The sequence below is a fragment of the Rhineura floridana genome, chromosome 6 (assembly GCF_030035675.1).
Source record: "Rhineura floridana isolate rRhiFlo1 chromosome 6, rRhiFlo1.hap2, whole genome shotgun sequence".
In the NCBI taxonomy this organism is placed as follows: domain Eukaryota; kingdom Metazoa; phylum Chordata; class Lepidosauria; order Squamata; family Rhineuridae; genus Rhineura; species Rhineura floridana.
The window spans coordinates 106888850-106913373 of record NC_084485.1 but is presented as its reverse complement, the minus strand read 5'-3'; positions in this window follow the sequence as shown (position 1 = coordinate 106913373).

Here is a 24524-nt window from a genome sequence, read left to right as displayed (position 1 = left end):
AGGATTCTTTAGGGGAAGCCATGTGCTTTAAATGTGCTTTAAATGTGCTTTAATGTATAGTGTGGGTATACCCTCAGACAATTGCTGTCACCTTCTCTCAGTTCTTGGGATAAACCAGGGTTTAAAATGAAATGCAGACCATTTATTAGAGCAGTTTATAATTACATATGCAATTTTGAAATTGCTAGTCGCCTTGCATTAAATTTCCATTTCATAAACAAAGCAAAATGAAAGGGGGCAAGGGGAAAAAGTCAGTACAGTTTAAAACATACCAGGTGCCAACTCACCAGAGAGCAATTCCATGATGTGTGACTGTACTAAACAGGGGGGCAATATGGTGAATGAGTGGTGAGTGGGTGATTTACTTAAAGAGTTCCCAAATAATGTAACCAGAAAATCACTTGGCGCTGTTTATGTGGCAAGCAGGGGAAACAGGTGTCCATTGGGACTGGTAGGGCAGAAGGCAGGGAGGCCAACAGTAGGTGGAGCCAGAGGTAATGATAGGTAAAGCCAGAGCCAGTGACAGGTGGAGCCATCTAATTCTAGTTTAGTTCCCATCCTCCTGCTGAGTTCTACAAGGGCAACACTGAGACTAAGAAGGAAGCTGACAGCCAGGGCCATCCCCTGGGCTAGCTGTAAGTAGGAAGGCAGGCAGGTATGAAGTGGTTGGGGGCAGACTGAGACTGGTGGGCCAGTGCCTCACTTGCCTCAATGGACTAGCCTCTCCTGCTGGCAAGCATTATTCTTTGATGCTCTGTTAAAGCACACATCTTGTCTCTGTTTTCTATCTAAACATCACCACGAGAAAGCAATTATGGATTTCTGTATTTTTGAAAATGAGTGTTCATCTTTATTTTCTGATAGACACAGCTAATTAGCAGCGTACTAAAACAGGCATGCAAGCTTTAGCAGAGTGTCTCATTTTTCTACTATGAGTTTTTTGTTTTGTTTTTTACTTACTACAGTATCTCTGCTGTCCTTGTGTTGCATATATTTTAAATGGCCACCAATCAGTCAAATGCTGAAAGCAGAGCCAGCCAATTCCAGCTGACTAGAGGGAAAACCTGCTTCTTGTATGCCCGCTTTTAACAGTAGCTTAATTGGTGTTTAATTATATGTGTTGTTGTATGTTTCAGGAAATACAAGATACCCACAGAAGTTTATTTATTGACACCATATGGCAAGCCCATAAATCATGGCTGCTTGGAATGTTAAGAATTCATACCCAAGTGTAAGGTTTGCTGAACAGTGTATAGGCATGTGTACAAAACTCGTGAGTAAAATATGAAGAAGTAGTAAAATATGAAGAAGTGGTAGTTTGGAATAGGATCGTTACAAATTCAGTGGGAAGAATAATGGAAAACATGGGCTTCTGGAGAAGTTGACTTTTGGTAGTTTGCTTTGGTCTACCTTCTAGATGCTAGCTCACAGTTTGCTAAAGTGAATACATAATATTTTGAACTAGTAATAAAGTTGAGTGCACTCCTGTGGATTACTGGTGCTCATTTATGGCTAGCTGATGTAGGGCAGTTTCCGTGTGGATTCTCAGACACAGGACTCAGTTTAAAAAACAGTGTGCTTGGTAATCTTAGGTGTCATGAGAGTTCAGTCTTTGGTGTTTGACCTGTAATTGCTCATTCATACATGCAAGTCATCACATGGTTTTACAGTCATCAAGCAATATAAGTGCAATCCGCAAAAACCTGTACAAACAGTACCAGAACTAGGTAGAGCTATACAAGCTGAGGCTGAAAGTCCGTTGTTGACTCACAAATCCAGGACATTTTATAATAAATAGTGGTGTCCTCAATGCCCCCACTTTTTCATTTTTACAACTCATGCTGAAGCATTTATTTTTCTTAAAGGACATTTCCTAAAGGGCATTTCGATCTGACTTCATTCATAGATAACTTTAATACATTTTTATTGACCTCAAATGTCATTCCAAGAGCTGATTCATTTTTTTAAAATCCATAAAAATCACAAAGACAGGAATGGTAATAGATAGGAATGATAATATAATTCTTTCCCACCCAACACTCAGATTTGGGGCTCTGAAATTGCTTGATCTTGATACTCCTATGCAGAAGCAATCCACCATAGGTTGGTTTTTAACTTCCAGTTCATGTCATTCTTTTTTTAAAAAGTTTTCACTTTGTATAATCCCCCCGTATATGTTAGTGACATTGGTAGGTTTGCCAAAGTTCCTATTAAAGATAGGTGCTGTCCAACTGGAACTTGAGACAGTTTCCCGTGTGGGTTTTTTTACTATAGATCTTATCAGTCGATCCCCTTATGAGGCAGTTTTCTGGTCAATCCTTAGGGACTTTTCCTTGAGGAATCCAATAAATCCATTAATGAACAGGTAGCAATATTTCTGAATGTAGTAATATATCTTAGACATGCAATGATTGTTAGCTCTTAAATCCTCACCTTTCTTCTTTTGATTTTATGGTTGTGTTTTTTTCCAGTTGTGTACTTTTCAATGGTTGCTTGACCACAACAAAAAATTGTTGTTCTCAGTGATATGAAACAGTGCCTATGATGAACATTGATCTCCCATTGGCCAGCAGACCTTGTGTACTCTGTAGCAATGTACCAGAGCACCTGGGGGAGAGGAAAGAGACAGACTTCCCTCTTTCCTCTTTCCTCCATACTGCTGCTGTTCCCACTACCTACTAAGTAGGGATGTTGGAGGCATCCACTGAAAACAGTCTACAAAGGGGGTTTCCTTCCGTCCACCCACTTGACCCTCATCATGGAACAGATTCTTGCTATAAATACTTTTTGCCTTAGTTAACTACCAGTAGGTTTTTTTTGAAAGCAATGCTCACGTAGATACATAAATATCGGTGTTATGGTGGGCTCTGTCACCAAACCAAAGTGGAGAGCAGGAGATGTTCTCTCACACCTCCTACCTTGGCAGTTGTCATATGCTGTATTAAGGATTGTAGGAATAGGATCACTTAACAGAGCAACCCTGTGTTGATAGTAGGGAGTTCATGTCTGAGCTGCCACCACTCACTGTGGCCAGGGAAGGAGGCAGAGACTGGCCATTCTTTTTTCTCCTCCCAGTATGGTAAATGGGAGAGAATTAACTATGGTAGCTCCAGATCCAGTAGAACTCAGCATTTGGGAAGTGTGTCAGGTGAATTAGGGCCCTTAGGATCCAGCAGATCCTCATCTTCTCCTGAAATTTCCCACAGTCGCCACCGTCACCTCCCCCGCTGCTGATGGAATTCTGCAGGCAGGCAGAGCCACCGACAGATAGGTAGAAAGGGGGTCATACTCTTAGCTTTCATTTTTTTTAAGTAAGTTTCTATGTGCTCTTGAACAAAAAGTTATACACCAAAATGTAAGCTGCCCCCTCCCACAATTTATGTGAAATGAGCTGGCCAGCTGCTCCAATTGCCTCCCTTTCAGGTTTTTAGCCGAGTGAGGCAGAACTATGATTGACAAGGGATTTGTTGAACAACAGAAAATATCTAGAAATACTTTCAAGTCCTGAGAAGAGCTGCCTTTTCCTGCTTGTGTGCATGTGCACATCACTTGAATAAGCGTATAGCTTTCAGCAACAGCAGCACATGTGTCTGCCTGCCCACTTTTCTCTATGTATGCACATCCAGCATGAGATGCAGAAGATCAAAGAAGCACACACAGGACAGAGGACAGCAGAATCTTGGTAGGCATGTGCAGTAATGTTGATCATAAAAGTATAGATGCAGGGTTTTTTAATTATTTGCAAAAACTAGCATATTATACAATTTATCTTTCAAATAATTTTGAACAGAAATAAAGTATATAAGCAGCTTATGATGCCATTACAATGTGTTATATTTTTCTAAATATAAGGAGTTATACAAATTTAAATTTTCCTGGGCTGCTTAATAGGGCAGTTTATTTGTCTAATTCATAACCTGTTTTGAAAACCTTCCCCAAAAGAAGCTTAATCCTATACTCACTTTTCTGGGAGTGAAGATGCAATACTAATCCCAAACCATTTCTCTACCATCCTATTTTAAGGCAGTTAGGGAGGATTTAATTAGGTGTCACTGCTATTATTTCTTAGGAAACTAATACTGTTTAAAAAACTTTCTGTAATGACCAGCTGGTTTTGACAATAAACTATTATATGGGTTGTATGTATTTTTACTAGGGCTGTGCACATACCCTCCCAATCCAATTTGTGACTCTGATTCGAAAACACATATCAGGCCCAATCTGGTCTGGACAGAGTGTGACCAGATCCAGCACAATTTGAATCCAAATCCGGACCAGAATCCAGATATTACAAATGTCAGTAAATCCCATTGTCCTATGTTGCAAAACTGAAACAGACATAACATTCTTGTTTTTGACCTAGAGGCATGAAATTTGGAGACATGGTAGCTGATATATACAGGGAATTAAACCTGCTAAGTTGCAGGTAGATAGCCCAAGGGGTTTTCATGCTAGCCACATGTAAAGTTTAAGACATTTTAAAATTAAAACAGACTGTTTGGAGTCATGAAATTTGGAGACATGGTAGCCCCTATGGAGGGAATCAACCCTGCCAAATTTCATGAGAGTAGCTCTAGGGATTTTCATACTAGCCACCTTTCAATTTTGCTTTTTTCAAAACAAACAAATAAATAAAAAGACTGTGAATGCTCAGTCATGCCAATTCTCATGCTGCTGTGTTTTTCCTGTTCCTTTCTTCAAACGTTTGAAAAAAATGATGTATTTTTAAAATTAGATTTGCAATACTTGACATGAGTGTGTAGCATTAGGCAGGCATGGGCTGGCAGTACAATGGAGGAAATATGTGCATGGGTACATGAAATTTGAGGACATGGTAGCTGCTTTAGAGGGGATTAACCTTACCAAATTTCAGGTAAGTAGCTCCAGGGGATTCCATGCTAACCACCTTTAAAGTTTGGTTTTTCCAAGAAAGATTTTCTTAAAAGACTGTGAGTGCCCAGTCATACCATACACCTGTGCCTTTTTTCAAAAGTCCCTTTTCCCTGTCCCTTTTTTCAAAAATTTGAAAAAATTGAGGGTTTTTTAAAATTAGGTATCCAATACTAGACACACATAGATATTTATTTAATTAATTTATTTAATTTTTATTTAATTTATATACCGCCCTAAGCCAAAAAGGCTGCCTGGGCAGTGTACATAGAGGATAAACAAGAAAATATATGAATAGAACAAATATAAGAAATATAAGATAGTATCAGGCAGGCATGGGCTTGCAGCACCATGGAGATAATATGCATAAAGGCACATGAAATTTGAGGATGTGATTGCTCCTATAGAGGGGATTAGCCCTGTCAAATTTCAGGTGAGTAGCTCCAGGTGTTTTCACACTAGCTAAATTTAAAATTTGCTTTTTCCAAGAAATATTTTCCAAGAAATACCCTGTCATATTGGGGGCAGATTGCCAACAGCAGTAGTGTGGGAGAGAAAAATAAAAATATTATTTAGTATTAATAATGTTACTGTGGTTAGCAATTGGAAACAATAATAATAATTCTTAACTCAGAATGCTGGCTAATATTCCCACAAGGTTTGGCTGTCTGGCTGGATAATAATAATAATAATAATAATAATAATAATAATAATAATAATAATAATAATAATAATAATAATAATAATAATAAATGTGTAACCATAGAAGCCAGCTGCTTCTTATTTTTTGTGGATAGCAACTGGAAAATAGTAATTATAATAATACAAAATTCAGAAAGTTGTGCCTAAATATGCCCACAAGAATTTAATAATTATTAGCAATCAGAACTGAATAAAAAAAGACAACAACCTTTTTTTAAAAAAATGTAAATAATGATGGGACTAGGATTGATTTGGAAAGAACAGAGACATATATAACCTGAACAAATGCCACCAAAACCCACCAAACATTTCTAAGAGACAGAACCTACAAAAGATTTCTGCATTTTAAGACTTCACCTCTTCTAAGCACTGTGATTGGAACATGTTGGGTGGGGAGATAGCATTCTAACCTTCCTTCCTCTCTCCCCACTCTGGTGTTCTCCTTTATGATGTTGTAATTGCTCCATTTCAGAGACACAGTACAGTATCTTTATTGCGGTCACAGACCCGAAATGGAAAGAGTGCACAATGGGTTAAATACAAAGAGTAAAAACAATGATGTTTACAAACAGAGGGATAGCAGAATACATGATCAGGGATAAATTACAATATAATTCTCTGACGAATAATTTGGGCAGCATTAATAAATTTGGCAACCATAAGTGTACGAGATTTATTAGAACCAGACATCAAGGTTTTCAACAGGGAGTCAGATGACTTGCCTGGGAATTTCTTAATTATAGATTCTAAGTACCTAGATCGTTCGGTAATATAAAAGGGGCAGTCAAAAAGAACATGGGACAGGGATTCAATGGTTGCAAGGTTACAGGGACAAAGTCTCCGTTCAAGGGGAATACCCTGAAAACGGCCTTCAAGGAGTGCAGAGAATAAACAGTTAAACCTAGCCTTAGAAAAGGCTAGGTGGTATTTGGGAATGACTAAAAATTCTAAATATCGAGCAAAAAAAGGAAATGTGAATCCTAGGCCCAAATTTGAGGGGGAACAGGTCTTGGCAGCCATCGGGAAAGCAGTTTGGAGATCTATATCGCTGATGCGGGTTTCAATGGAGCGTCTAGCCGATTCTAAATCTAGAGAGGCAAGAAACTCTATAGAGAAACCCAGACTTGTTAGTTTGAGCTGGAATATTGTATTCCAGCTGTTTGGGAAGGTATCAGTCCAAAGCAAGGATAGATAGCCTGAAGATGTAGATGTATAGACTTGTTTAAGCCAATATCTAAAGGCAGCAATCCAAGCGACAGATTCAAGGGAAGGCATGCCAGACTCTAAACGTAGGGCTGCTGCAGGTACACACCTAGGGACACCGAAAAGGGCACGGAGAAAAGTAGATAAAACAGATTCAACTGAAGAATTAAAACTCTGGATCCAAAGTGATATTCCAAAAAACAATTGGGGAAGAATTTTAGCTTTAAAAACTTGGATGGCAGCTGGAAAATACTGTCCACCCTTAGTAAAATAAAAATTTAAAATACTCTTTAATGTGTTGCGAGTGGTCTGGACTGCGGAACGAATATGGGGTATCCATGAAAGGGAGGAATGGAATGTGACACCAAGATATTTATATTGTCTAACCTGGGAGATCTTCTGGTCACTGATTGTCCAATCGGAAACTGCTTTCCGGTTGGAGAAGACCAGAATTTTCATTTTGGAGTAGTTAATTGAAAGAAGGTTGTCATTACAATACTTTTTGAAGGTCCTAAAGAGTTGTTTGAGTCCGACTTTAGACAAGGATAGGAGGGCTGCATCGTCGGCATAAAGTAGGAGGGGACAGATTTGGTCGGCCACCTTAGGGGGGTGAAAATCAGGGGAACAGCAGCGGGCATTCAGGTCATTTTAAAAAAGATTAAACAACAAGGGGGCTAAAATACATCCTTGCCTGACTCCATTAGTGACGGGGATGGAGTTGGTTAATGTTCCATCTGGGCCACATCGCACACACATGGTGGTAGACTGGTGTAATCGTATAATAAGAAATAGAAGTCTCTTATCCATTGTGGATTTCATAAGTTTGGCCCACAACTTGTCTCTAGGGATGGAGTTAAAGGCAGATCTTAAGTCGATGAATGCCACAAAAAGTCCGTTACCCCTAGGGCCTTTGTATTTATCTGCCAGGTGGTTTAGGACGATGCAATGATCGAGTGTGGATTTACCCTTCCTAAAACCCGCCTGTTCCCGGCCAAGGATATGATTTTCCTCTACCCAGGAAGATAGTCTGCAGTTTAGATAGGATGCATATAGCTTGCCCACAATTGAGAGTAAGCTAATAGGTCTATAGTTTGCTGGAGAGTCTCTAGACCCTTTTTTGAAGATGGGGATTACTATGGCTTCTAGCCAGACTGTAGGAAGGCAGCCAGAATTATTTATGTTTGTGAATAGAGTGGCAAGTAAAGGGGCCCACCAATCTTGGTGCATTCTTAGTAATTCAGGGGGGATTAGGTCAAGTCCCGGTGATTTACCTGATTTTAGGGCATTAATTAGTGTTTTGATTTCAGATTGTGTGACAGGGGGCCAAAGAGGAGAGGACGAAAGATCGATGCGTAAAAGACAGTTCGAGGGAGAGTCTGGAGTTTGAAACATTTGTGAGAAGTACTGCTTCCAAATATGGGAGGGAATATTGCAAGGAAATGGATTATGTGACGTTAGGGCGTCAGAAACTATTGCCCAAAAGATCCTAGTATTATTCAGCTTAGATGCATTTATTAAGGCCTTCCAGCTGTCCTGTACTGCCTGTCTCTTTTTAGTTGCAAGGAGGAGCTTATATTGTTTTTTGATGATGTAATACTCCGTGGGTAAAGCAGTTAAATTGCGGGATCTGTACTGACTATAGATCTTTCTCAGGTGATTTTTTGCAGCTAAGCATTCTTTGTCAAACCATTTTGATGGGAAAGAGTGGTTGGGGTTGGTTGGGGTTTTAAAATTGGGAGAAGCGTAGACATCAGGTGGGAATATTCATTTAGGACGCATACCGGGTCGTCAGCAGTCATTATACGGTTTTTAATGTCTCGGGCCTGAGAGGAATTGTGAAAAACCGCAGTCTTAGCAGCTAGTGCAGCAGACCATTTGGGTCTCTTATGATTAAGTGAAGATGGCTTGTCCACTATATTATATTTAATCAGAGAATGACACTTCTCAGGCTACTAGCCATGATGGCTGTGCTCTGCCACCCTAGTCAGAGGCAGCATGCTTCTGAAAACCAGTTGCCGGAAGCCTCAGGAGGGGAGAGTGTTCTTGCACTCGGGTCCTGCTTGCGGGCTTCCCCCAGGCACCTGGTTGGCCACTGTGAGAACAGGATGCTGGACTAGATGGGCCACTGGCCTGATCCAGCAGGCTCTTCTTATGTTCTTATGTTCTTAAAGGGAGCGAGAAATTTAGGGGTAAATGGTCACTGTCAAATCTAGAACCAACTGAAAATCGAGTGTTCGGGTGTAAGAGCTGTTGAGAGATTAAAATATAGTCTACCACACTGCTTCCTTGGGTTGAAACGTATGTAAATTCCACACATTTATCGACAGGCTTAAGACCGTTTAGTATAACTAAATTTAAACGTCTCACTAGATTTATTAGGCGTATTCCCCCGTAATTTACCTTGAGGTCTTTGGATGTCCATACGTGCACAGGAACATAAGGTTCAGTATCTGCCCCCTCCCAAAGTCTGGAGGAGAAAAGGGTGGGATTATCAGGTCCAATTCTGGCATTAAAATCCCCCATTATGATGAAATAAGCTCTGGGGTGGGCAGATTTAAGTCCAGTTATGAAGTCTTCTAGGACTTCCCAGGCCTGGTTAACCTCATTCCTGGAAGGAAAAGGTGGTATGTATATATTGATTATTAACAGAGATATGTATTTCAAATCTAGAAGAACTGCAATTGCTAAATTCTCACAAAGCAGGAAGGTCTTAAAATTAAATGGTAAGGAAGTCGATATTAGCGTCACTAGTCCTGCCTTTGATCTGCCATTTCCTCTTTCTTTAGGGGGCACTGCAGGAAGAATAAATGGGGTGAAACCGTCCAGGTATATTTTGTTAGAGCACCACGTCTCCTGTAAACAAATTATGTCGAAGGACGTTAAGAAAGCAACTAAATCTTGATTTGATTGTTTGGACGCCCAGCCAGCAATATTCCAGGAGAGGAATTGAAGTTGGTCTCTTACTAGATGAAGGAGTTTCCAGGAAGTCCAAGATGGTAGAAAAGGTCGTCAATTTATTTCTGTAATCTGGTTGAGTGTTCCAGCCGTGTCCACAAATATGGCACCTGAACGTACAGGAAGAGCAGTATGTTTGTTGTTGTTCGATGAGGGCCTGGCACGACAGGGGGGAAAGTCACCAAGTTCCTCTGTGTCCAGAAATCTGGCTCGAACCCAGTCCTCCTTGGACAGAGGGGGTCTGGAAACATGGTTCGTATATGATACTGTTATTGAACCTGGGTGGTTCTTCTTAACGCGGTCAGAGAGTATTTTGGAGTCATGGCAGCCAGAAGAAGTTAATAGATGTTGAGGTGATGGAGCACTAGAGTGGGATCCCCTAGAATGTTCTTGGGCTACTGAACATACAAGGATGTCTCTTAGTTGGGTCAGTCTTGTAATTATCTCTTGTTGGCAATGAAAAGGAAGAGATTGGTAGGACTCAATGAGCTCTTTTTCTTCTGTATATAGGGCGGTTGTGTCAGCCACCAGTAGACTGGGAAAGATGTCCTTTAGTTCTTGAGTAAGCTGTGGCAAAGGACTGGAGGGTAACGTAGAGTTAGCACAAACTGATCTAGTAAGTCCAGGCTGATGATTGACTAATGGAATAGGGGGGGCTACTTTGACAAAGTAGCATTGGATATTTATACCTCGTTTCCTTAGTTTCTCTCTGGCGTTGTAGATCTGGTTGGCAAAAGTCGAAGAATGGAATGTCACAATCAGAGGCCAAGGCTGTGTGCTAGAAGATAAGTTGGTCATATATTTGATGTAATTGGTACGGCAAGGAGCAAAAAGGGACTGACTGAAACAGGTGTCCAAAAATGGGATATTAGGGTAGACAGGCTGGTTACCAAAGGTTTTGAAATGACATCTGATTGCAAGCTTTTCTGGTATCAATTTGAGTCTCCAGACACTGGGTTTAGGTGGGCTTGTTGTTTTGCATGCAGTATAAAAAGTTTTCTGCGGTGCCTGCGAAGGTAGATGTCTTTCCACAGAGGTAGATATACTTTGATCACAAGAGGGGGTTATACTTTTTTCCTTTGGGTGTGTCCCCTTTGTTTCCCGCTCATTTTTACTGTTTTTAGATAAATGTTGCTGAACCGAGTTTACACGATGAGTGTGAGAGTCCAACAGTTTAAAAAGAGGCTTGAAGTTCATTTTTCCTACGGAGCTGGGTTTATAGTTTTTAATATTCTTTGGTTTTTTTGTCATCCTGGAGACTGCGAGGGTTTTCGTGAGTCCCTTGCCCTTATTCTTGCCGGGCCCTTTGCTTGTCTCTTTGTACTGGGCACGAGTAGTTGAAGGGCTCACCGGGGATCCAGATTCTTTTGTTTTCTCGTGTAAGAGAGGCCCCATGGCCTGGACCAAAGTGGTTAACAGGCTGTTTGTTTCTGTAATATATGCTTTAATTAAAGTCAGCTCTTTGAACAGAAGCGGTTCCCAATTCAGGGGAGGGGGTTTAAGGCCTGGGGATGTTACGTGGGTTAAGGGCTTCTTCACTGGAATCATCATAGAAGAGATTGAATGTTGCGTCTGGGAGTCTTGAAGCGAGTCGATGGTAATTATCTCAGAAGGAGGGCCATCAGTTTCCAGGCTTAAGGAACAATTAAAGCCAGCGTCCAATAACTCTTCTGCTAAAGTTGTGGCGGCTGAAATAGGTTCACTTGGTGTATTAAGGAGATGATAGTCTATTGACCAATCGTGTGGGCTTTCAGACTGGGTCGTATATTTCTGGGCGCTTTGCAACTGCCGGGGAAGTTGCATATTTTCATACGTATGCGTAGGAAGGAAGAACTGGGTAATCTTTGCTTGGTGTTTTTGTTGTTGAAACTCCTCCTCCCCCAGAGATAAACCCAGTTCCTGGTGTCTCTTTCTTGTAAGGACCATTTGTGGGAACTTTGGGGGATATTGTGCAAAAAGAAGTAGCACCTGATTATAAATGTTTTTAAGTAGCTCTTTAAATCTGAAGCTGCCACCGAAGAAATGTCTCTTGGCAGGGAGAAAAGCAGCTACAGAGAAGGCTTCCACAGCTCACGGCAGCTGTTGGAACATATCCAGAGTAAAATGAGATGTAATAGTTGCTCTGAAAGCACAACAGCTCCCACTCAGACTACTGGAGGAGGAAAGTTCCAACAGAAGCAAATTGGAAGGATTTATGATTATAGTCCGGAGAGGAGATATGAAGAGCAGCTTACCTGAAGAGACGGCACTGGAAGTCTCCATTTCAGAGACACCCTGTTGTGGTTCATTAGGGACTGTTTTGAGCTACAGATCTGTACAAATCTCTACAAATAATTTCAGGACTAGCCAATCCACTCTGCAGAGATTTTTAGCTGCTTCAGTCTGATTTCGACAGAATAAAAATAGGCCCAGATAAGTCCTATTTGGTTTGTTATTTGTAAAATATAGTCCACAGCCCTAATTTTTACACCTCCAGTGTATGTGTATGGAGTCTTTCCAACATGCTCTGTGGGGGGGGGGAGTGGTTTTGTTTTAATTTGCTGTAAAATATCAGGACTGTGGAATGTTGCAGTTAAAGCAATGGGGGGGATGCATTTGTGCATGTTTCCCCCCTCACTGCAAGGTTTGTGAATATGACACCTCACTTTTCTTCCTGAGTCCTACTTCTCTCATTTATCTTTGCAACAATCCTGTGAGTCAGGTTAAACTGCTAGTTGGTTCAGTCAAGTTGCACAAGTTTTTTTAGCTGCTCCTATTTTTTAATGTTACTTTAATGTTTAAATATTGTTTAATAATTATGATTTTTGAACTATTTAGGACTGTGAAAGGCAGGTTAAAAATTTGTTAAATAAATACATTGAGACTGTGGATTCAAAATAGCTGTTCATATTGGTAATATATGTATATAAGCAGCAGTTCTTGCCAATAGATTGCCGGAAGCTGGGGGAGGGGAATGTAGGGGGCCAAATCTACATACAATGTACCAGGGCCAGGAAATTCATTTGGCACCCCTGCTGGCAAGACATTTATACTCAGCTTTCTGTAGGTGTACCGGGGAGCCGCTGGAAATGTAAATGCTATCCCACCACTAGGCCTCCTTCTCCGTCAGTGGACCATCAATTACGCCTTATCCAATGGTTCCTCAGCCAGCCTTTGGCTGGCTTTAGGATTGCACCCCAAGTAATTAATCTGTCATTAATTAAAATGCAGATCAGTCTTCAGAATAACATTGTTCACTTCACTCTTTTCTTGCATCTTCACACTGCATGTCACCAAGCCGGCTACCAACTCACTTAATGCCAAAGCTGCAGAGCCAATTTTATTTATTCATTTATTTCATACATTTCTAACCTGCCTTCACCTTGTGTATCCCAGCATGGGATACATTTGCAATCACTATAACATATCACATAAATCATCTATTAAAAATAAAACAATTGTTGAATAGCAACCATAAAACAGCAGGAAGGAAGAAAACATGTATTTTAACCTCTCCCCCCAGAGGCCAAGATAAAGAAGTCTTGATTCATCTCTGAAAGGTATATGATGATTGGGACAGATGTGCCACACTAGGGAGGGCACTCCATAGCCTGGGCACCAACATCAAGAATGCCCTCACATGTGCCGCTACCCCACAAATGTCACTGGGTGGCAGCATTGCTAACAGGGCCTCCCCTGCTGAGTACAGAATGATATATTTTGTGTATCATAAGAAAACCTGATAAACACAAGAGAAGTATGCAGTTAGATGAGTTTTGCACCAATTTTAAAGAACAGACTCACTGCATAGTTCTCATTTTGCTGTGTTTTCATTCATTGTAAACTTTAAAAAAACAGCTTCAGGTATTCGTGTTTTAAGCCCATGCGGGACTAGTTTGGTCAGAGCTCCATGTAATTTTGTTACCCTGTAAAGGGGCTGACTTTTAACAGACCATGAAAGTGTTCATTTCCTTAGAAACAGAGTGGGCTTATTTGCTCCTGGATTTCCTCAGAGTTATGGGGTGAGCATAAGATAAAATATCCCGTCTCCAGAGTTGTCAAAAGGGTAATTGTGAAGAGAATAGAAAATGAGAATGGCATCAGCTGCTATGAGATCTCCAGATGGAGTGTTTCCTCTGTCTCACAAGCATCTTGAGCTTTTCCATTATTCCCTTAGTATCCAGTTCATATTGCGATGGAAAAGATTAAAGACTTGCTTTAATTAAACATGTATATGTACCTCACTTGCCCTTTAATAAGAGAAAATATTTATAGCCCTATGGCATTTTTTTAGCATTTGTGGCCTAGAATTAAACCACATCACTACTATGAATTTTAAATTTTGTTTTCAAACAACTGTCCACCATAAATAACACTGAACCATTCTTATCCCAATATATTTTAGTTCTATAATTTTTTTTCTCATACCATGCTGCCTTTTAATTGCAATTATCTGTCTGGTTTACCTTCAGAACAGAACAAACATATAAGGAACATCAGCAAGAAAGAACAAAGTTAGAACAGAATGCAACAAATACTGAAATAGTACTAAAACAAATATTATAAAAAGATCTTTGTATGGCACCACAAATATAAAAATGTAGGTGCCTTCCAGGGAAGAGAGTTCCATAAGTGAGGCCCACCACAGAGAAGGCTGTTTCCCCTGTGGCCACCTGCCTTACCTCAGCTGACAAGGCAGCCAAAGGGTGGACTCCAAAGGGGATTCAAGTGCATAACTACTGTGACTTCACTGGTAGCCGTTCCTTACAACCCCACCCACCCTATCCAAACACCAAAATAAAAGTTATTTTGGAGAAGGGGGAGAAGAGACATAGCCAGCTTTGAGGGGACCCTAGGTGAGGGGGCTTCTGGAGCCATCTGCTCACCTCTTGGTGCTGTTTGCCATTTTTTAAAAATCATTTTTGAACAATAGGGCCGCTCATCTGCATGCTTGCCACTGCCTGTCTTCTCCCACTTACTAATCTTCTTCTGGCTGCTGCTGCACTTTTGGACCTAGCTGCCTAAGTAGGAGCCTGGGTGGTTGGAGATGACAGGCAACAATGCTTGCCAGTGCACAGCACAATGAGCCATCATTTTAATTTAACAAAGTGACTAGAGTGGGTGTGAGCTCAGCCAATCAGATGCCACATTTGGGGTCATGGGGCCCACAAAGGCATCAGAGCAGTGAAAAGATGTGCCTCTTTGGTCATTATTGGAGGGGAGCAGGCTGTGGGGAAGTAGAGAGCCCAAGTATAGACAGGAGATGTTGCATGAGTTACATTCCATGATCTCCATCAAGACATAAAACTCTGCACATTATTTGTAGCCTAGTGTTTCCCAACCTTTTTTTATTTTTTTGTTGCTGGACTACAGTTCCCATAATTCCTGACCATTAGCCATGCTGGCTGGGGCTGATGGGAGTTGTAGTCCAGCAACAAAAAAATAAAAAGAGGTTGGGAAACACTGCGAAGGCCCCTCTGATCATCTGTTGCTCACACTACTTTCCTTTTCATACCCAAAAAGCCCTAAGAAGAGGGCTCCTTGGCTAGGAGAAGGAGACTAGTGGGGAAAGGGGAGTGATGTGAAAAAACAGTTGGGCTTTTCAAGTTTTTCTGTTGATTGCATGGGGATGAATGAATCTGTTCTTTCTTTCTTCTTTCTTTCTTTTTCTTTCTTTCCCACATTACACATGCGTTTGTCCACAATTTGTTCTGTCCTGGGCTCCTTTGAGAGGAAGGGTGGGATATGATAGGTCCCGTTTCCATTATACTCAAGGCCCGATAAGCATGTCAATATTTGCCTCTTTCCTTGTCATGTATTGGTTGCTAGCCATACAAATAGGTCTGAGATGAGAGTGGGAATTTGTTTAATGTCTGTTAGTGTCACAAGAGCATTGATTGTTCCTTCCACCAGGAGAAAGCAGTGATGCCCCTCTATGTAGTTCCTAGTTGAAAACATTTATTTGGGGAGAGGTTCATTCCCAAGTAAGGTACATTAGTTCACATCCCCTTCCTGCTTTTTGACAGCTTTCTGACCAGCACAAGAAGTCAGAAGACAGATGTCAACTTGCAGACATATGGGACATTATTTCAGAACATCAGATCACCAAGACAGGTTTTGATGATGATCAGAACTAGGTTAAAATTTGAGTTTTAAAAAGGTTAAAGAATTCTTCAGGGATTTAAAATTCATCAAGTTCTGGTAAAGTTAGGGAGTGACTATGCAGACATACGTCATGGATGGAACCATCAGGAAGTCACTCTTGATTGACCAGTAGAGGTCAGCAGAGTGGTATGGGCAGGGCAGCATTGCTCACCTGGCTTCCCAAGACCAGGTGTCAGTTACTAAGAAAGGGGGGGACTGTGAGGTGCAGGGGAGTTCAGTGCACTGTGAGCACAGTGGTGAGTGCATCAGATTGGCTCCACTGCCGCACCTGCACCATCCTCCCCACCACCTCACCCTTTCATTCTCAGTAATAAGCAACAATGTTTGGCATTAGGAAGTCAGGAAAGCAATGCTGCCCTGCCCACATGCCCCACCAAATGCTACCGCAATTGACCACTCAATTTGTACTGGAACACAAGAACAAAACCAGACTAAAGCATATGTAGGGAGACTGACAGTGCAAGCCTAACCATGTCTACCCACGTCTGAATTATTGAATTTAATTAGCATGGCAGACCAAGCCATTTAAGATAGGGATGTGCATAGCATTCAGATGAATCCTGATACTGAGGGAAAGTGGGATGTGTTTGAGGTATTTTGGGCTCGTCAGAGGTGATGCAGGATATCTATGAGGCAGCTTGAGTCAAAGGAGGGACCCCTGAAGTACTTCATGGTATCTCAGTGATCCACATTTTTTTTGCAGAAAAAATCTGCATACAGACATCTGCTGAAAGCAAAAATAATGTCTCTAAGCTTGCCCATAATTCCAGGTCAGCTGATTGGGGAAAGGAGAACAAACTCTAGAGCTGGGATAGGGCATGAAGAAAGAACTCCAATGTGAATGACTAGTTTATAATCAGAGGGAAATATCTTATCAGTGCTCTCCAATCCCAGTCCTTTGAGGGGGAAGCAGTATGGCATTGGAATTTATGTCTCTAAGCTTAAGAAGGATAGGATTGGGAGTGGGGAGGTGGAGTTTCTTTGTGACTGACAGGTGTCGCTTGCAATCAGAAGGAATGAGTTTAACCTGAAAACTGATTTTAGCCCTTCCCATCCCAAAATCAACTGAAAAGGTGCCTAGCCCAACCTCTCTCATGAACCTAATTGTCTGCAGTGTGGCAGGTTTCTGCACTTCTCTCATGTCTGCAATTTTCATTTCATGAAATTGCATGTCTACAATTGCCCACAAAATAGTAGGATATATTTATTCCTTCTTTCCACACCCCAAAACTGTAATGACCGCCCTTGTAGGAAAATCTGCAGTTATACTTCTGAAATGTTGTGTGATTCATGCCTTCAGAAGGACAAGCTTACCTGCAAATTTTATACAATTATGGCTAAAAATAAGTTTTAAACAGTTATAGTTGGATTCTTTCATGGGAAAACCCCCATTTTAGAGGTGTCCAGCACAAAAACTGCTGGTCCTATTTGACTGTAATTTGGCAGGCTTTATCCACTCTGGAGGAGCTACTAATCCATCTAAATTCATCCACTTCTATCAGAAGGGGAAAATGTTATAGCCATTTTGTCAGGCCCAGGATGGGACTCAGGAATCAGACTCGTGGTTGAAAGCAATTCAGTTTTTATTAAGGTAATATCCAAACAGAGACTGCGCCTTCTCATGAAGCAACACAGAGTTACAGGTCCTGCGACTTAGAAAGAGAGTTGACAGAGCAAGGAACTGCTTTCCCGCCTGTCTCTTAAGAAGGGGGCAAACGGGCGCGAAGCCTTTCACTCCTCCTTAACGGACCCTCAGTCACCACCCTCCGTCCCCCCCTCCTTTCTTGTCTCTTCAACTGTCTTCGAGTACGCGGCGACGGGGGAAGTACGGGCCCCTCCTCTTCTGAAGTCTCCAACTCCGGTATGGGGGAAAGGGGGGCAGTTTTAAAACTATCTTGCGGCTTTTCTGTCTTGGGCAGCCCTCCCTCTTCCCCCGCCTGTTCTGAGCTTCGGAGCACAGGAGGCGTGGGAACTTCAAGGGAAGGCTCTGAAGCTGTAAAGCCTTCAAAGTCCCCATTGCTAGGTAACGCTATCTCTGGAATTTCCTCTGTTTCGTCTTCGCTCCACTCTGGCGATGAAACCCCCTCCCTTCTCTCCGGTTCTTCTGAATCCAGTTCTGCTGAATCCCAGGGACCCCAACCCTGCCCCTGGACATCATCCCCTCTCCCAGGCTGAGCCCCCCCCGACTGGCTTGGGGCGATGGGGAAAACGTTGGTGAAAAAGTTTTACCAAATCTGGAGCGTGCACGTCAGTTTCAGCTTCCCAAGATCTATCTGCTGGCCCATAGCCCTTCCAGTGAATTAAATACTGCAATTTGTTGTGCCTTATTCTGGAGTCCAGAATTTCCTCAACTTCGAACTCAGTCTGCTCATTTATCAGGAGCGGAGCCCCGGACTTCCGGGAAGGGTGACTTCGCTTGTGCCTGCTTTTGAGACGGGCTCCCACCTCAGAAGAAGCTTTTTCAGATATAAATCAGTCAGAACATTTTTTTTTGACTGATGAAATTTCTCCCGGGCAGGGAGAAACGTAGAGATCAACCTCAAAAGCCTGTTTTTGTTGGGAGGACTGGATTTCATTAATTTATGAGAAAAGGTCCAGCCAGCAATGCCGGACGGACTTCCGAACAAGCTCTATCTGATTAATGCGACACGTTTATCTTTTCTTCAAAGAGAAAACGGACTAACAGGCAAGCACCCTTCTTTCTATCTTTTTTTTTTTACTTGGTTTAAATTGTTGCAGCAAAAAGAGATTTGTCAAATGAATCAGCTTTAAAGAACTTCTGGGTGAGCTATAACTCTTCTCTGTTATTCACGAAATTAACAGCTTATCTCTGCTTCTATTGCAAAAAGCTGTCCTGGAAGTTTATTTGTTGTACACCGCCCTGAGAGCTTTCTGCTATAGGGCGGTCTAGAAATGTAATTAAATAAATAAATAAATAAATAAGTGCATTCTAAAGATATAAACAGAAGAGGAATTTCTATTCCGAGGAGAAAAAAATAAAAAATATGAACTTTGGAACATTATATTGTCTGGGACTATTCTCTTTTTGGTCTATTTTATTTTGACGAATCTGCTTCTTCACGACGCCACTAACTGTTTTGATGCTGGGAACTAAATTTGTTTTGTATTCTTGAACATAGAGAGATAAGGCAGGCTGCTCTGTTTATACTGTGATGTCATCAAGCCTGGAATATTAACCCAATTGTTGCTGAAATAAGAAGTGGTTCTTCTTTATTTTTGTTTTGTTTTGGTGGTTTTAAAAATGGCAATCAAGAAAGTGGCTGAGAATCTGGAAGTAATTATGTTTCAGAAAATAATGGATGAGATTGAGATAACGAAACAAACCCTGCGACAGGCCAGTAAGGAGCTGAAAATTGAACTTTGCAAAATGACGCAGGAGCTTAAAGAAATAGGGGATCCTGTGAGAGAGGAGAATATCAGAGATGAGAGGGGAAGGAGTGGAGGGAGGGTGCAGGCCCTGGAGATTGGAACAGATGTGGAATTGGAAAAAGATCTGGAGTTTATGGATATTGGAGGTGGAATCTACTGTTTGGAATTTGGCGTTGTCTCTGAAGAAATTAATGAAGATATTGGAGATGGAGTTATCAATGGCTTGGATAATCTTCTGGACTAGAATGACGTGATGGAGCTTGATATAGAGAAAATCTATGGAATTAACTGCAGCCATGTGACAATGGAAAAACTCTCAAGAGATGAGCCAGTGCATTTTGTAAAAAAGAAGAACAGAGATATGACTTTACAACAATATTTCAGCAACTTATTCAGAATCGATGGCAAGAAAATATTTGGGATAGAGGAAATTCCCATCAGACTCTTATTATATGACTATGGCTATGACAGCAAGATTATTATCGAATACTGATAATGGAAGATTGGACACTGAAATTACTGGACTTAACAGGACTATTGAAGATGGAAGATGGAATTAATATGGATAATGGAATAATGGCTATTGAAATTATTGGACCTAACAGATTTTGATGAGATGGATTAATCGATATGTTTATTTGGACTATGGTTATGACAATAAGATTATTATTATTATTAACGAGATGGATTAATCGACATGTTTATTTGGAGAAAAATTGATAGATATATTTCTTAAAGAATTGAAACCTCTCTTTGACTTTTTATGGAAAGAATAAAGTAATGTTTATGAGATTTGATGATTAATTAAGATAACTACTGGAGGAAAGTGATTTTATGATATAATTTAAGAGACAGGATTGTTATATATTGTAGACCTATAACTGATCTGCGACAAATGGGAAGTCAACATTTTATTTTTTTGTTTAATCATTTTTGTTTTGTTTTGTTTTTTGTCTTTGAATGTTTTATGATTTTGTTTTGTTTGTTTTATGAAAATTTGAATAAAAATTATTGTAAAAAAAAAAATATCAGGAGCGGAGCCCCCGGAGTCTCCTCTGGCCGTAACTCACTGGGAGGGGCTGCTTTCTTTAGCAGAGATTGATGAAACACAGGGTGCATTTTAAACGTGTCTGGTAACTTCAGTCGGTACGCCACGGGATTGATTTGAGCCTCTATTTCAAAAGGCCCCACTCTGTTGTCTTGTAATTTCCTACATTTGCCTGGCATCTGAAGGAAACGGGTGGACAGCCATACCTGGTCTCCTGGTTGGGGGGGGACTCTCTCCTGTGCAGATCAGCAACTCTCTTGTACTCCATCTTGGCTTCGTTTAGCTGCTGTTTCAACGTCTGTTGCGCAGCCTGTAATTCCTTCAGAAAGTCTCCTGCAGCAGGCACCAACACCCCTTCTGAGCTGCTTGGGAAGGCTTTAGGGTGAAATCCATAATTAGCGAAGAACGGGGTTTGCTTAGTGTTGGAGTGTAAGGAGTTGTTATAGGCAAACTCTGCAAAATGTAAGTATGACACCCAGTCAGTCTGTTGGTAGGACACATAACAATGTAAATATCTTTCCAAAACAGCGTTCAGTCGTTCCGTCTGACTGTCTGTCTGGGGATGATGAGCTGAAGAGAGTTTTAGCTCCGTCTGCAGCTGTTTCCACATTGCTCTCCAAAACTTAGCTGTGAACTGAGTTCCTCGATCTGAGACTAGACTGTTTGGCAATCCATGCAATTGGTAGATTTCCTTGATGAATAACTTGGCTGTCTCTTTTGCCTCTAAGGCCCCTGAACATGGAAGAAAATGCGCCATTTTGGTGAGTAAGTCTACCACTACTAGGATGGCCGTCATTCCTTGTGACTTTGGTAGATCAGTTATAAAATCCATGGAAAGGTCCTTCCAGGGTTCATTTGGGACAGGTAGCGGTTGTAACAGCCCTGCTGGTTTTCCTGTTTGTGTTTTCGCTCGCATACAGACAGCACAGGATTTTACATAGTCTTCAATATCCCAACGCATTTTAGGCCACCAAAAGTCCTTGACCACATTCTGAATGGTTTTGTAAATGCCAAAGTGCCCCGTGGTGATGGAGTCATGGCATTGACGTAGGACTCTGAGTCTTAATTCCCCTTCTGGCACATACCTGGCTGCTTTAAACCATAACAGTCCAACTCGTCAGTGGAAACTTACTTCAGGGTCTTGATCCTGTCCCGCCTCCTAAATATATCGTTGCATGCCTGCGTCTTCCTGTTGGGCCCTTTTGAGTTCTTCTTCCCATGAAGGCTGACATGATCCCAACGTTAATTTCTCTGGTGGGATCACGTACTGAGGCTGGTCCTCGGACTCGCTTCCTTTGAATTGTGGCTGTCTGGATAAGGCTCTCTGGTTTTCGGCTTGGGCATGATAAGTAATCTTGAAATTGAACCTAGTGAAGAACTGGGACCATCTTATCTGTCTCTGGTTCAGCTTTCTGGCTGTTTGTAGGCTTTCTAGGTTCTTGTGGTCGGAGCGCACTTCTATCTGATGAGAGCCCCCCTCCAAATATTGTCTCCAGTTCTCAAAAGAATCCTTGATGGCTAGTAGTTCCTTCTCCCATACTGTATAATTCTTCTCTGCAGGCTTTAACTTTCTAGAGAAGTACGCGCAGGGGTGCAGTTCCTTCCCTTCTTGGTCTAACTGAAGGAGGACCCCCCCCGATGGCAAAATCCGAAGCATCTGCTTCCACAACGAAAGGGCGGATTGGATCGGCAAAACGCAGAATGGGCTCAGTAGCGAATCTTCTTTTCAGCTCCTCAAAGGCATTTGTAGCGTTCTCTGTCCATTGAAATTTCTTCTTTCCCCTTAAACAGTCAGTCAGAGGAGCTGTTAATTTGGAAAACCCTGGGATGAACTTTCTGTAATAATTGGCAAACCCTAGAAAACGTTGTACATCCTTTTTGGTAACAGGTTGGCCCCAGTCCAATATACAATTCACTTTCCCTGGGTCCATCTCCACTCCCCCCGCTGAGATTTGGTACCCAAGGAAGTCCAAAGACTGGAGGTCAAATCCACATTTCTCTAGCTTAGCATACAGATGATTCTCTCTCAGTCTCTTCGACACAGTTTTCACATGCTGATCATGGTCTTCTTGATTCTTTGAGAACACCAGGATATCATCTAAGTAACAAATTACATATGTGTCCAACAGGTCTCTAAACACGTCGTTCATGGACTTTTGGAACACGCCTGGGCTCCCCGAAAGTCCGAACGGCATGACCAAATATTCAAACTGACCATAAGAAGTCAGAAATCCTGTTTTCCATTCATGTCCCTCCTTCATCCTGATCAGATTGTATGCTCCTCTTAAGTCTAGCTTCGTGAAGATTTTTGCTGAGCGCAGTCGGTCTAGCAGCTCTGAAATCAGGGGCAGTGGGTAACTGTTAGGTATGGTGATCTGATTCAATGCACAGTAGTCATTACAAGGCCTGAGCTCCCCCCCTTCTTCTTCACAAACAGCAGGGGCGCTCCAGCTGGGGACTGCGAGGGACGTATGAATCCTCGCTTCAGGTTCTTTTCCAGAAATTCCTTCAGGGCCTCCCTCTCAATCTCTGTGAGAGAGTAAATTCTTCCCAATGGAATGCTGGCTCCTGGCACGAGATCAATCGCACAGTCGTAAGGGCGGTGGGGGGGTAAAGTCTGCCTCTTTTTCATCGAATACATCTTTGAATTCCTTGTACTTCCAGGGGAGGATCACTTGCTCGATCTCTTGTACCGCCCCCACTAAGGTGTTCTTGATTCCTTCTGGTTGACAGTTTTCCTGACAATACTGATAAGTGAACCACACCACCACCTCCTTCCAACTTATTTTGGGTTCGTGCTTGGCTAGCCAGGGCATTCCCAGAATCACCTCAAAGTTCGAGAGATCTGACACGTACAGCGAAATGAACTCTTCATGCCCAGGAATTTGAAGTTTCAATTCCTCCGTGGCTTGTGTCACTCCTCCTGACTTCAGGGGTCTCCCATCGATGGTCTCCACAGATAGGGGAGCGTCCAGTTTCCACCTAGAAATTCCATAATGCTTGGCTAACTTTGCATCAATAAAATTTGTGGAGGCCCCACTATCAATTAGTGCAGTAGAATACCACTCCTCTGGAAGTTGTAATCCGAATAGGTAGGACCAACACTCCTTTAGAGGGAGGTTGGATCATTGGAGGGCCTTTATACAATGCTGCCCCCAGTCCACCGGCCTGCACGTGAACTGGGTATTTTAGTTTCCCGACGGCTCTGCTTTCCCCCCTTTCAGTCCACAGTCTCTGGCCACATGGCCCGGTTTCGAACAATAAAAGCATAGACGTTCGTCTCTCCTTTTCTTCTTCTGACAGTTTTGGCCTGGCCCCTCCCTGTCCCTCAGTTGCATTACCTGCCACTCCTGAAGTGGAAAGGGCCTTGCTGCGGGATGCTGAGGCTGAATATCTCGGGACCCCCTGTTTCTTTTCCAGGCTTCTTCCTTCCAGCCGGTGATCAATCTGCAGGCACAGCCAGATTAGCCCTGGCAGGTCAGTGGGGGGGGTGGTCCTGGCCAGCTCATCCAGGATTTCAGCATTTAGTCCACTCCGGTACATAAACTTCAAGGCTGCATCATTATAACCAGTTTCCTGGGACAAAATTTTAAAAGCGTTAGTGTACTCGGAAACAGTCCCTTTTGCTTGTTTCAGAGCACCTAGCTGCCGCGCTACTGTTTCAGCTCTTTGCGGGTCTTCAAACATCTCGGTCATTTCTTGTATAAACCCTCTGTATCTTCCTAGGAGGGCATCCTTTCTCACCAGATATGGAGTCACCCATTTTGCAGCTTCTCCCTCCAGGAGGCTGATCACGAAAGCCACTTTAGCCCCATCACCCGGAAATCCTGCATTCCTGACATCCAAGTATAACTCACATTGAGCCATGAAAGTTGCCAACTGATCACTTTGCCCCGCATACTTTGGGGGTAATCCAATGGGAACCTTTACCGCAGGGGCTGGAGGGGCTGCCCGCATCTGATTGATTGTGGCATTCAAGGCCTGATTATCCATTTTCAGCGCCTTGACTGCTGCCAGCAAGGTTTGAACGTCTGTCTGCAATTCAGCCACATTAGTCCTCAAAAGTCTCACTTCTTCCGTCTCAGAAGTGGGATTCGTTCCCCCCGCCGCTCCCTTTGACATCTTGTCACGGTCAAGTGGAGAGAGCGTTGAGGGTGATTTAGGTGGCTCTGTCAAGCTGTCAGGCCCAGGA